The sequence below is a fragment of the Sminthopsis crassicaudata genome, chromosome 2, assembly GCF_048593235.1.
Source record: "Sminthopsis crassicaudata isolate SCR6 chromosome 2, ASM4859323v1, whole genome shotgun sequence".
In the NCBI taxonomy this organism is placed as follows: Eukaryota; Metazoa; Chordata; class Mammalia; order Dasyuromorphia; family Dasyuridae; genus Sminthopsis; species Sminthopsis crassicaudata.
In genome coordinates, this window is record NC_133618.1 from 346,873,319 (window position 1) to 346,887,595 (window position 14,277).

The following is a 14,277-nucleotide window of genomic DNA, read 5'->3' on the forward strand; positions in this document are numbered from 1 at the left end:
CAATTTCAGATGAAGAAATTCAAACTATTTCTCGTCATATAAAAAGGTGTTCCAAATCACTACTGATCAGAGAAATGCAAATTAAGACCACTCTGAAATATTACTACAAACCTTAGTTGGCTAAGATGACAGGAAATGATAATGATGAAAGTTGGAGAAGATGTGGGAAAACTGGGACACTGATACATTGTTGGTGGAACTGTGAATGGATCCAACCATTATGGAGAGCAATTTGGATGTACACTCAAAATGTTATCAAAGTGTGCCTACCCTTTGACCCAGCAGTATTTCTACTTAGCCTATATCCTAGGGAGATCATAAAGGAGGGAGAGTCAGGATAAGCAAAAGTCCTTGATCTTTAGGGGAAGGAGTGAAGGAGACAGACAAAAACTTCCAGGAGTTTTGCCAAGGATCTAGAGTCCAGAATCTCCACATTTTTCTCCTCTCCATCCTGTGGCCAAATGAAGTTCTCTCACCTCTCTTACTCCACCCTCTAATCCCTCCTACAATTATCTGTATACACCAAAAGATGGAGCCAACATGGAATAGTGAGAAAAGGCCATTTTTTCCAAATGTATGCTAATAGAGTTATGGTCCAATAGGTAATTAGCCTCAAGTACTCGGTTGTCTGATTCAAGCACACCTTTTAAGAGTTTCAGCCCTTTACATCTCCTGCTTTCTTTTGTTTTAGAACACTGGTGGCCACGCCATCCCTGACTTCTCAGGAAGCGAGGTGAAAACACTAAAAAGAAACCACGCCCTTGCTGACTTCTCAGGAAGAGAGATGAAAAATACCAAAGGAAAGTGGAGAGTCAAGCCAGATATTGTTAGTGGGTTTCTGGGCTGAAGGATCTTACTAGAAACAGGTATGCATAAACCCACCAGCATGGGAGGTATTACACAAGCACATAGCAATAAAACATAGCAATAAAACACAGACAAGCAGTGATGACTCTTTCCACAGCCGGTGCACGCTCAATGTGGTGTAACAAACATGAATTGTACATGTAAGTAGTGATATAACAAACAATATCTATCAACATGGTGCGTAATAGTTTTCCAGAAGTCCTAGAAAGAGGGTATGTAAATAACAATCACACATATGTTTCTTTCAGCAGTCAAGAGATAGTCCAAAACCAATTTATTTTCCATTACTTCACATGACAGGGAATCCAATGATCCCTGGAAGTTTTTGAAGTCCTGCAACAATCTTTTTATATGTTAGGGAATCCAATGATTCCTGCAGTTTTTGAAGTCCTGTAACAGTCTTATCATGTCTCAGAGAATCCAATGATTCCTGAGGCTTTTGAAGTCCAACAATTTTTGATGTCCATAAGTCAATTGCCATAACTGCCATGCTCTTTCAATGGTGGGCACAGTCAGTGACGCAACCACCCAATGTTTCTTGGGTCTTCTCCTTTGTTTCAAGGGACAAGGTGAATACAGCTTGTTGACACCCATCTGATTCCTTCTCCATCTGTAGAGATACAAGCAAACCCTTTCTCTCAAAGCAGTTAACCTATCTGGTCCCTTTCATTCACCACTTTCTGATTTCTTCATATATCTCTGGTGATTATCTAAAGATAGCAGAGCTGCTCACACCAATGCATAAAACCTGTCTGCCAGAGCCAATTGTCAAAAATCAAGAACTTAATTGTATAAAAAGCTAAATTTAGAAGTTCTCTAGGGTTATCTGTAGCTCCCTCTTTGGTTTTTGGAGGAGCATCTTAATGTCTGCTTCACTATTGCCTGTCCTTGAGGATGGAAAGGTATGCCAGTGGTGTGTAAAATCTTATACTATCCACAAAAGTGTGCAAAACGTTTAGAAGTATATGCAGGTCCATTATCTGTTTTGATTGCTTGTGGCACACCCATAATTGCAAATGCTTATATAAAGAATTCAGTGACCACTAGGGCTGTCTCTTTTGCTGCTGGTATTGCAAATGTGAATCCTGAAAAGGTGTCTACCACAACATGGATAAAAGACAGACGACCAAAAGATTTATAATGGGTCACATCCATTTGCCAAATTTCACTGGGTCTCAAAACACAAGGATTTTTCTCTGGAGGGAGCACAGGAATGTGGAAGGGAAGGCAAGCTGTACAGACTTTTACTATGTTCCTAGCTTCCTCTCTTGTTATTCCAAAATGTAAACGTAAAGCTTGAGCAGCCTGATATTTAGAATGAGATTCTTGGGCTTCTTGAAATAAAGGAGTATTGGCCAACATGGTTAGAAGGCTACCTGCCTTTAAATTACTATCAAAAATAGGATCAGGAAATCCACTATGGGAGTGGACATGCAAAATATAAACTTTACCTGGATGCTTTCTCACTTGCTCTTGAAACTCCTTAAAAAACTGATATATATATATATATATATATATATATATATATATATATATATATATATATATATATATATATATATATATATATATATATATATATATATATATATATATATATATATATATATATATATATATTGGAAGCTACAAATTTTATTTGGGCCGTGGCAATTCTTTATACCACACCTACTGAATAGGCTGAATCAGATATTATATTTATAGCTTTTGGATAATAAGTAAGAGCTAGAATGATTTCATATAATTCCTTCTACTTAGTCAACTGAAAAGGAGTTCTGACTATTCTCTTTATAGTTAAGTCGCGAGAGTATACAGCACAAATATTGAGTTTGGATGCATCTGTAAAGATAGTTGTTCCTTTAAGAGGAACTTTATTTATTTATTTTTAATTTTTTTTAATTAATTTTATACTTATACATTTTTGACAGTATATATGCATGAGTAATTTTTTTATAACATTATCGCTTGTATTCATTTTTCCAGATTTCCCCCTCCCTTCCTTTACTCCCTCCCCTAGATGACAGGCAATCTCATACATTTTACATGTGTTACATTATAACACAGATATAATATATGTATATAAATCCAATTTTCTTATTGCACATTAAGTATTGGATTACGAAGGTATAAGTAAGCTGGGTATATAGACAATAGTGCTAATATTTTACATTCAATTCCCAGTGTTCCTTCTCTGGGTGTAGCTGTTTCTGTCCATCACTGATCAGCTGGAAGTGAGTTGGATCTCCTTTATGGTGAATATATCCAACTCCATCAGAATATATCTTCATATAGTATTATTGTTGAAGTGTATAGTGATCTTCTGGTTCTGCTCATTTCACTCAGCATCAGTTCATGTAAGTCTCACCAAACCTCTCTGTATTCATCGTGCTGGTGATTTCTTACAGAGCAATAATATTCCATAACATTAATATACCATAATTTACCCAACCATTCTTCAATTGATGGACATCCATTCATTTTCCAGTTTGTAGCCACTACAAAAAGAGCTGCCACAAACATTTTGGCATACACAGGTCCCTTTCCCCTCTTTAGTATTTCTTTGGGATATAAGTCCAGGAGTAGCACTGCTGGATCAAAGGGTATGCACAGTTTGATAACTTTTTGGGCATAGTTCCAAATTGTTCTCCAGAATTGCTGGATTCTTTCACAACTCCACCAACACTGTATTAGTGTCCCAGTTTTCCCACATCGCCTCCAATATACATCATTATTTGTTCCTGTCATCTTAGCCAATCTGACAGGTATGTAGTGGTATCTCAGAGTTGTCTTAATTTGCATTTCTCTCTTCAGTAGTGATTTAGAACACTCTTTCATATGAGTGGATATAGTTTCAATTTCATTATCTGAGAATTGTCTTTTCATATCCTTTGACCATTTATAAATTGAAGAATGGTTTGATTTCTTATAAATTAGGGTCAGTTCCCTATATATTGTGGAAATGAGACCTTTATCAGAACCTTTAACTGTAAAAATATTTTCCCAATTTGTTGCTTCCCTTCTAATCTTGTTTGAATTAGTATTGTTTGTACAGAAACTTTTTAGTTGATGTAATCAACATCTTCTATTTTGTGATCAATAATGATCTCTAGTTCTCCTCTGGTCATAAATTCCTTCCTCCTCCACAGGTTTGAGAGGTAGACTCTGTTCCTCTAATCTATGATCTCATTCTTTATGCCTAAATCATGGACCCATTTTGATCTTATCTTGGTATATGGTGTTAAGTGTAGATCCATATCTAATTTCTGGCATACTAATTTCCAGTTCTCCCAACAGTTTTCTTCAAATAATGAATTTTTATCCCAAATGTTGGTATCTTTGGGTTTGTCAAACACTAGATTGCTATAGTTGTTCACTATTTTGTCCTGTGAACCTAACCTACTCCACTGATTGACTAGTATATTTCTTAGCCAATACCAAATGGTTTTGGTGACTGCTGCTATATAATATAGCTTTATATCAGGTACACCTAGACCACCTTCATTTGACTTTTTTTTCATTAGTTCCCTTGCAATTCTCCACATTTTATTCTTCCATATGAATTCTGTTATTATTTTTTCTAGGTCATTAAAATAGTTTCTTGGGAGTCTGATTGGTATAGCACTAAATAACTAGATTAGTTTGGGGAGTATTTTCATCTTTATTATATTTGCTCGGCCTGTCCACGAGTACTGCATGTCTTTCCAATTATTTAAATCTGATTTATTTTTGTGGCAAGTGTTTTGTAATTTTGCTCATATAATTCCTGACTTTTCTTTGGTAGATGGGATTCCCAAATATTTTATACTCTCAACATTTGTATGGAATGGAATTTCTCTTTGTATCTCTTGCTGTTGCATTTTGTTGGTGATGTATAAAAATGCTAAGGATTTATGGGGATTTATTTTGTATACAGCAACTTTGCTAAAGTTGTAAATTATTTTTAATAACTTTTTATTAGAATCTCTGAGGTTTTCTAAGTATACAATCATATCATCTGCAAAGAGTGACAGTTTGATTTCCTCATTACCTACTTTAATCTCTTTCTCTTTCTCGACTCTTATTGCCGAGGCTAACATTTCTAATACAACATTGAATAGTAATGGTAATAATGGGCAACCTTGTTTCATTCCTAATCTTACTGGGATAGGTTCCAGTTTATCCTCATTACATAGGATACTTACTGAGGGTTTTAAATATATGCTCCTGACTAATTTAAGAAATAGTCCATTTATTCCTATACTCTCAAGCATTTATAGTAGGAATGTTTGTTGGATTTTATCAAATGCTTTTTCTACATCTATTGAGATGATCATATGATTTTTATTAATTTGATTATTAATAGTTTTCCTAATATTAAACCAGCCCTGCATTCCTAATTTAAATCCTACTTGATCATAGTGTATTATCCTGGGGATGATTTTCTGAAGTCTTTTTGCTAATATCTTATTTAAGATTTTAGTATCAATATCCATTAAGGAAATTGGTCTATAGTTTTCTTTCTCAGTTTTCAATCTACCTGGTTTAGATATCAGTACATTGTCTGTGTCATAAAAGGAGTTTGGCAGGACTCCTTCATCCCCTATTTTTTCAAATAGTTTATATAACATTGGGGCTAGTTGTTCTTTAAATGTTTGGTAGAATTCACATGTAAATCCATCTGGTCCTGGGGATTTTTTCCTGGGGAGTTGATTAATAGCTTGTTCTATTTCTTTTTTCTGAAATGGGACTATTTAAGCAATTTATCTCCTCCTCTGTTAATCTAGGAAGCCTATATTTTTGGAGGTAGTCATCCATTTCACTTAAGTTATCGAATTTATTGGCATAAAGTTGGGCAAAGTAACTCCTTATTATTTCTGTAATTTCCTCTTCATTGGTGGAAAGATCCCCCTTTTCATTTGTAAGACTAACAATTTGATTTTCCTCTTTCCTTTTTCTGATCAGATTTACCAAAGGTTTATCTATTTTATTGGCTTTTTCATGAAACCAACTCTTGGTTTTATTTATTAATTCAATAGTTTTACTTTCAATATTATTGATTTCTCCTTTTAATTTTAGTATTTCAAGTTTGATTTTTGGTTGGGGGTTTTTAATTTGGTCTTTTTCTAGCTTTTTAAGTTGCAAGTCCAATTCGTTAATCTTCTCTTTCTCTATTTTATTCAAATAAGCCTCTAAAGATATAAAATTTCCCCTTATTACTGCTTTAGCTGCATCCCACAGATTTTGATATGATGTATCATCATTGTCATTATCTTGGGTGAAATTATTAATTGTTTCTATAATTTACTGTTTCACCCAGTCATTCTTTAAGATGAGATTATTCAGTTTCCAATTACTTTTTGGGCTATTTACCCCTAACTTCTTATTGAATGTAGTTTTTATTGCATTGTGATCTGAGAAGAAGGCATTTATTATTTCTGCCTTCCTGCATTTAATTTTGAGATCTTTATGTCCTAATATATGGTCTATTTTTGTTTAAGTTCCATGAACTGCTGAGAATAAAGTATATTTCTTTCTATCACCATTCAGTTTTCTCCGAAGGTCTATCATACCTAGTTTTTCTAATATTCTATTTACTTTTTAAATTTCTTTCTTATTTGTTTTGTGGTTTGATTTGTCTAAATCTGAGAGTGCAAGGTTGAGATCTCCCACTATTATAGTTTTACTCTCTATTTCTTCTTGCAACTCTCTTAACTTTTCCTTTAGAAAGTTAGATGCTATACCACTTGGTGCATATATGTTTAGTATTGATATGGCTTCATTGTTTATGCTACCTGTTAGCAGGATATAGTTTCCTTCCTTATCTCTTTTAATTAGATCAATTTCTGCTTTTGCTTGATCTGACATAAGGATGGCTACCCCTGCTTTTTTGGCTTTACCTGAAGCATAATAGATTCTGCTCCCACCTTTTACCTTTACCCTGTATGTATCTCCCTCCTTTAAGTGTGTTTCCTGTAAACAACATATTGTAGGGTTCTGACTTTTGATCCAGTCTGCTATCCATCTCTGTTTGACGGGAGAGTTCATCCCATTCACATTTACAGTTAAAATTACTAATTCTGTATTTCCTACCATCATATTATCCCCAGATTATGCTTTTTTCCCTTGACCCCCCTGAACCCCTTCCCCAATATTTAATTTATAGACCCCACTTGTGACGCACAGCCCTCCCTTTTTAGTATCCCTCCCCCCTCCTTTTAAGTCCCTTCCCTTTACTTGTGCCCTGCCCTTATTCCCTTTTTCCTTTTCCCTTTTCCTCTTTCCCCTTATAATGAGGTGAGAGAGAATTCTCTGAAAATCAAATATGTCAATTATTTACTCTTTGAGCCTACTCTGATGAGAGTAAGATTCACACAATGTTTCTCCTCTTCTCTAAATTCCCTCAGATGTGGCAGATTTTCTATGCTTATTCCTGGGATGTAGTTTCCCTCTTTTTATCACTCCTTCCCCTTTTTCTGATACTACCCCCTTCCCTTTGCTACTCCTCCTTTTTTTTTATATCAGTAAAATCAAATTATCTATGTGTACTTTCTGTATATTCACAACATAGATACAGTTCTCAAGAGTGCTTTTTACCTTTTTCTGTTTCTCTAGTCTTGTGGATGTACATCAAATTTTTTGTTTAAGTCTGTTTTTTTTCTTAAAAACAAATGGAATTCCTCTGTTTCATTAAATGACCATCTTCTTCCATGGAAGAAAATGCTAAACTTAGATTCTTGGTTATTCTTTTGCCTTTCGGAATATCAGGTTCCAGGCCCTTTGTTCCTTTAACGTGGAGGCAGCCAGATCTTCAGTGACCCTTATTGTGGCACCTTGACATTTAAATTGTTTTTTTCTATCTACTAGCAATATTTTTTCCTTTGTTTGGTAGTTCTGCAACTTAGCCACAATGTTCCGTGGAATTCTTTTTTTAGGGTCTTTTTCAGAAGGTCTTCGATGAATTCTTTCAACGTCTATTTTCCCTTCTGTTTCTATTATCTCTGGACAGTTCTCTTTGATGATTTCCTGTAAAATACAATCTAGGCTCTTTTTTTGATCATAGTTTTTGGGAAGTCCAATGATCCTCAGAATATCTCTCCTAGATCTATTTTCCCAGGTCTATAGATTTTCCCAGTAAGTATTTGATGTTATTCTCCAGCTTGTCATTTTTTTTGCTTTGTTTGACTGATTCTTGGGTTCTCAATGAATCGTTCATTTCTATTTGTTCCGTCCTGATTTTTAATGAGTTATTTTCTTCATTCACATTTTTAGTTCTTTTTGTATATGCCCAATTGAGTTTTTAAATGAATTATTTTGCTCGATTGAATTTTTTTCCATTTTCCTAATTTTTTTTAGAGAGTTATTTTCTTTTTCCAATTCATAAATCCTACTTTCTTGAGACTTTTTTATCTTTTCTAATTCAGAAATCCTACTTTCCTGTGATTTTTTGAACTTTTCTAATTCACAAATTTTGTTTCCCTGCATCTCCTGTGAATTCTTTATTTTTTCCAACTCAAATTTCAGGACATTGTTATTCTCTATCATAGCTTCTCTTTCCTTTTCTCTTTTTTCTTCAGACTCTCTTAACTTTTTAAAAGTTTCTTCTAGGAGAGAGCTATGTGATGGGGGGCAGGTATCATTCCCCTTTAGGGTGTTATTTGTAGACTCTCTGCTGTCAGCCTTCTCGGGGTTGTATACCCGCTCTTTCTCTGTGTAGAAGGAATCAATCGTTCTCTTCAGCTTTTTATTCATTGTTAAAAATCTTTTGGGGTCTGCCCTTGGAGTAAGAACTTTATTTATTTATTTAATTATTTATTTACCAGATTCCCCCAGACCAGATGGATGCAGCAGTTCCAGTGCCTGAGCTAAGAGAGACCTCTGGGAGAGAATTCTCCTCTCCCTCCCTGGAAATGCCTCAGAGGTGATATGGCTGCGCTGTGAGGGTTGCCTAGTGAAGGACCCCTCTGTGTGGCCTAGTTTAAGACTGAACAATAAAAGCGACACAAAGCCCAGCCAATGCATCTGTGGGGTGTGGATATTAGCAGCTGACGTGAAAAGCCCCTGTGCTCAAACTGGAATTGTCTGCCCCGAAACCACGGTCCCTACTTCAAAGGTTCTGCTTCTCTGGGAATTCTGAGGCTGCTAGAGTTCCACAGCCTTAGGCTAAGCCAGGCCCTATGTGGATTAGATGTTGCCTCGGGCTGTGTCCCTGATGTTCAGGCTCTTAACTACCCCAAGGTGAAGCCCCAGACAGCAGAAGGCGGCTTCATAGCTGTGCGGAGATCTGTTAGGTCACTTCCTGATTGATGTGGTTCTAGGATCTAGCTTTATATTTTAAAGTGGCTTGATTTCTCTTCTGAACTGCTGTTTTATAAGCAGAGAAGAGCTAACAGCCTGGGTCAGCTTCTTCTATCTCAGTGGCTTCTCTGATCCCAGAGCTCTCCCCAAACCGATCCGCACAGTGTGCTAGCACCTAACCGTCTGTGCTGGCCTTTTTTTTCCCTCCCCTTAGAACTGACCTTTTCTGTAGAGACTCCAGATTCTCTTCAGCTGGTATGTTGTGCTTTTATTCCTTGTGGTTTCTATCACTCCAGCGTTATTTTTGAGGCTGATTTAACTAATTGGTAATGAGGGAAGAACGGATCTTACAAATTCGCATGTATCTTCTCTGTCATCTTGGCTCCACCCCCTAAGAGGAACTTTAGAAACCTTTTCTTCAAGAATCCATTGCCAATTATGTAATTAGTCTGGTTATCTTTAATAGAGACCCATGTGTAAAATTTGGACCCATGGCTAATGAATTTTGCCACTCTGGGATGGTTTCACAGCATACATTAATTTGTGCATTAATATAAAAGGTCTTATCCCAGATAATTGTCCTGCTTGCTTAATGACCTTTAATAAAATTCTAGCCACTGGATAAAGAGTAAGGCTTTGTACTGATTGTGCTGGGAGGTTCACTACTCTATCACACTATCTCCTTGATGAAGGACTGCTGTGGGTGCCTCTTGTGTAGCAAAAACTGATATTTCCAAAGGATTTTGAGTGACTCTTTCAACTACATTGGATAAAGCCAGTTCAACATCTCTCAAAGCTTCTTGGACTTCTTTTGTAAGCTGATGTGATGAGTTAAAGCACTTAAAATGTCATATAATGCTTGCAATTAATAGGTAGTCAAGCTTAATACTAGACGCATCAATTGGATATCTCCTATCAATTTCTGAAAGTCATTTAAGGTGTTTAGCTTCTCTGTTCTTAAGGAAAGTTTTTGTACTATAAGCACCTCAGGGTATACTTCATATCCTAAATATTGAAAAGGAGCATGTCTTTGAATTTTTTTCTGGAGCTATGTGCAATTTGTGGTTCCTTAGTTTTTTGTAGAAATGCTTCTAACATTTGTTCCTCAGGTGCACATCCCAATATGTCATCCATGCAATGTAATAACATTACTTTGGGAAATGCTTTTCTTACTGGAGTAAGAGCAGTAGCAATATACATTTGACACATAGTAGGGCTATTTTTCATTTCCTGGGGCAAAACTGTCCATTCATATCTTTTATGAGGCTCAGCTAAGTTAATGCTGGGCACTGAAAAGGCAAGTCTTTTCATATCCTCCTTATCTAAAGGGAGAGAATAGAAACAATCCTTAATGTTTGTAACCCAAACAGGCCATTCCCTAGGCAACTGAGTAGGAGATGATTTCCAGGCTGAAGAGTTCCCATAGTTTTCATCTGTTCATTTACTTTTCTTAAATCAGTCAACATCCTCCATTTTCCAGATTTCTTTCTTACAACAAATGCAGGGGAATTCCAAGGACTTAGAGATGGTTGTAAGTGTTCTTGGTCAAGTTGCTCCTGCACTGTATCTAATAAGGCCTGAATTTTATCTCTAGCTAAGGGCCACTGTTCTATCCACACTGGTGTATCAGTTTTCCATTGGATAGGAAAAGGTGAAAGTGTTGGCAGGCCTTCAACAGCAGCCCTGCCTAAAAAATTGAAGTACTCATTTGTAATTCCAAATGTTGTAAAATACCCCTTCCCCTCAGATTGATGGGGACTTTTTTCAACTATAAAAGGAGTAAAAACTGTTTCCCCTTAAAAAGTCCATCTCAAAGGAGTAGCACTAACTTCAGCTGATATTGATCCTCCTACACCAGACATGTAGGTATCTGCCTTAATCTTTGGCCAGTGACTGGCCAGTTGACACCTCTAATGACTGTATGATGTGCACCTGTATCCACCAGTCCTTCTAATGGTATGCCATTTACATAGATAGTGAGCATAGATTAGTCACCTCTCCAGTTGCTGTCCAGAATATTCCTGGATTTTGTTACTTGGAGTCAGAATCTGGGCAACTATCACCAGATTGCCTATTAAGAGTCTGTATAAGTAAACTTGATGCTACTACTTCTCCTGGTTAATAAGTCACACATGGTCTACCTGTATTAGTGACTGGAATATCATCTACACATTACCCAGTTTCCCACATCAATCTATGGATGAACACAGTTTTCTAAGTACTCTCAGGACATGAAATGGTCAAGCCCACTGTGCCTGGAGGCAAGGGATACATAGTCTGGAGAGGAACAGATTTTACCTTTCCAGGGGGTATCTCAGTTGTCCCAGTTGCATACAACTCTATTCTCTCCAATTGTAATCCCTTTCTCCTATCAGATTGCTTCCTAGCTAATGGGTCATGTCTGAGTATTGAACTTCTAAAGGCTCTCTGGGTTTAGCATTGGCTGCCATCATGCCCCAAGTGTTTTTTGCCTTGGGCCCTGGTGCTGGGCCCGTCCTCCCATTTCCATGAATCAGACTACATTCTGATGCCCAATGGAAGACTCTGTTGCATTTTGGACATGGAGTTTTGGATCTTGTTCTTCCACCCTGTTTTCTCACTCTGTCTCTATGTCAACATGGAGTTTTCAGATGCCCTACTTTACCATATTGAAAGCATTAACAAGTCTCTCTGGAAGTCCCTTGCCAAAAGGGACCTGTCTTCCCCTGTTTCAGATCTTGGGAAGTCTACATCATAGCCTGGGTATAAAAGGTATTTGTGCCCTCTGTGGCATAGCATCTTATGATCTCCTCTAAAGGAGCATCCTTGTATAGTCCTAGTATAGTTCTATAAACATCATCAGCATTTTCTTTAGCAAGTTGGCTTTATCATAATTTCTGTTGCTGTATTTTCACCAATAGTTCGTCTGACAGCTGTCTGCAAATATCCTACAAAATGAGCAAAGAGTTCATTTGGCCCTTGTCCTATTTTTGTGAAGGCCTTCCTTTTATCCTGTTTACTTGATATAAAACCCAAGTCAACTTCTGCTGCATAGCAACAGAAGCAATTTTCTCATATGCTGCTATGGGGTAATTAATCTGTACTGAAATGTCTGCATAAGAACCTACACCTGTTAGTTGGTCATATAGTGATTGGAGTATTAACTCCACTTTGACTATTTTGTTGGGCTTGTATGCTACAGAGTTCACTATATTCAGAAAGCCACAACAAGTTTTGTCCGGGTTCTAAGCATATCATTGTTATAGATTTCCAGCCCCTAGGGGTTAAGACTTCATAAGCCAAATTCTGTAATAACATCTTAACATAAGATGATGTAGCCCCATAAAGAGTACAAGCCTTTTTCAGGTCTTTGAGGATTTCTAGATCAAAAGGAGTATATCTTCTACTTTCTTAACCTGAAGAGTTAAACTGTTGAATTACAGGATACATTTCTATTCTCAAATCAGCTGTATTCTGCCCTTTTTTGTGGCTTTAAGTACTGCCTTTTGCAATCTAGTCATAGGAGGGTGTGATTGCTGGGGTTGAGGTGCTTGTGATATCACTGCCCCTCTCACTACTTTTCCTTTCTCCTTCCTGGAAAGTGAAGTTGATGGGGAGGTGTCAAGGACCTGCTCTGGTGTAGGTGGAGTTGAAGCTGGGCTGTGAGAGTGAGAATCACCACCCCCTTCAAGTTCACTTAAGACCTCATGCCCTCTGGTGATATTGCCATTAATCTGTCCTTTGTCTTCCTCTTTTTCCTCATACTTCCTTTTTTCTATAACTTGTGGGATTCTTTAAGGCCAATTGTATTATGTTGTATATATAGAATATTTCCTTAAAAATTGAATGAGGACTATTATCATTATAATATTCACATAGTTGATCTGCTACTAGTTTCCAATTGTTTGCTTCTATTTCTTCTTCCTTGAAGAATCAAGAGGACATAAATTCTAATGTATCCTCGAGTCCATCAATCTGCTCCCAAGTTACAATTAAACTGTCTCTTTATCAGTCTGAGTATGCTTCCTATAGATCTTCTTTGAGGTGAGGTTGGGGGTGGGTGTGGGGGAGAATCTTTTCCTAATATCTGCCTCATTTCAGCTAGAAAATGAGAGTTACTAGTTTAGTGCTTTAAAAAGTAAGTTCCTTGTTTGTCTATTAAAATACTCACCCTATTTCCTGGTCACCTGGGACTTCTTCAGTTAAATTAGGGTCCTTGTTTCACACATTGGGCACCAAAATGTGAAGTCCGGGCTAGTTCTCTGGAGGCCTCAGGGTCAGTCAGAGTCAGAATAAGCAAAAGTCCTTGGTATTTAGGGGAAGAAGTGAAGGAGACAGACAAAAACTGCCAGGAATTTTACCAAAGATCTAGAGTCCAGAATCTCCACACTTTTCTCCTTTCCATCCTGTGGCCAAGTGAAGTTCCCTAGCCTCTCTTACTCCACCCTCTAATCCCTCCTACGATTATCCGTGTTATAGGCAAAGTATTTCTCAGTCCTCCAAAGTAAGACAAGGAAGTAAGTTTTATTTTTCTCAAGGTTACTCTATTTATGATGAGATTTTTGGATTACCTTACAATGTTTTAGGGACAAATATAAAAACAAGCATATATGTTTTTAAAAGTTAATAACAAATACAGATTTAAAACAAGTTAGTTTATGTTGCTACTTTGTCAAAAAAGCACCAACAAAATCAATGTTTATACATTAGCTGGTGGTCAGATGATTTATTGTATCTATGAAATGTACACATATATTCTCTAGATCTCTTTCACAATTTAATGGCCTACTCTACTACTCAAGTCTACATGAAAGATAAAGAGGAAATTTTAGGGGCTCTGATAATGACATTGCTTAGAGTTACAGGAGAAAAGCCTAAAAAATAATAGATCTAGATATTCTGCAGAAATGGAGCAGAAAATAGACTAAAAATGATAATTGCAGAGAAAACATCTATAAACACTGCTAATGTTGGGGGAGCTAGATCCTCATGCACACCACTGACAAGTAGTCCTCAATGTAAACCAATACTATAGCTATGGAATTTTTTTCTCTTTAGATCAAAAAGACAGTAGCAATGCCATCTGCTGTTTTCTTAGAAAAATAGATATAACAGATGTTACCATGAGCAGACCTGCCATCTCTTGACTTAAAGGCT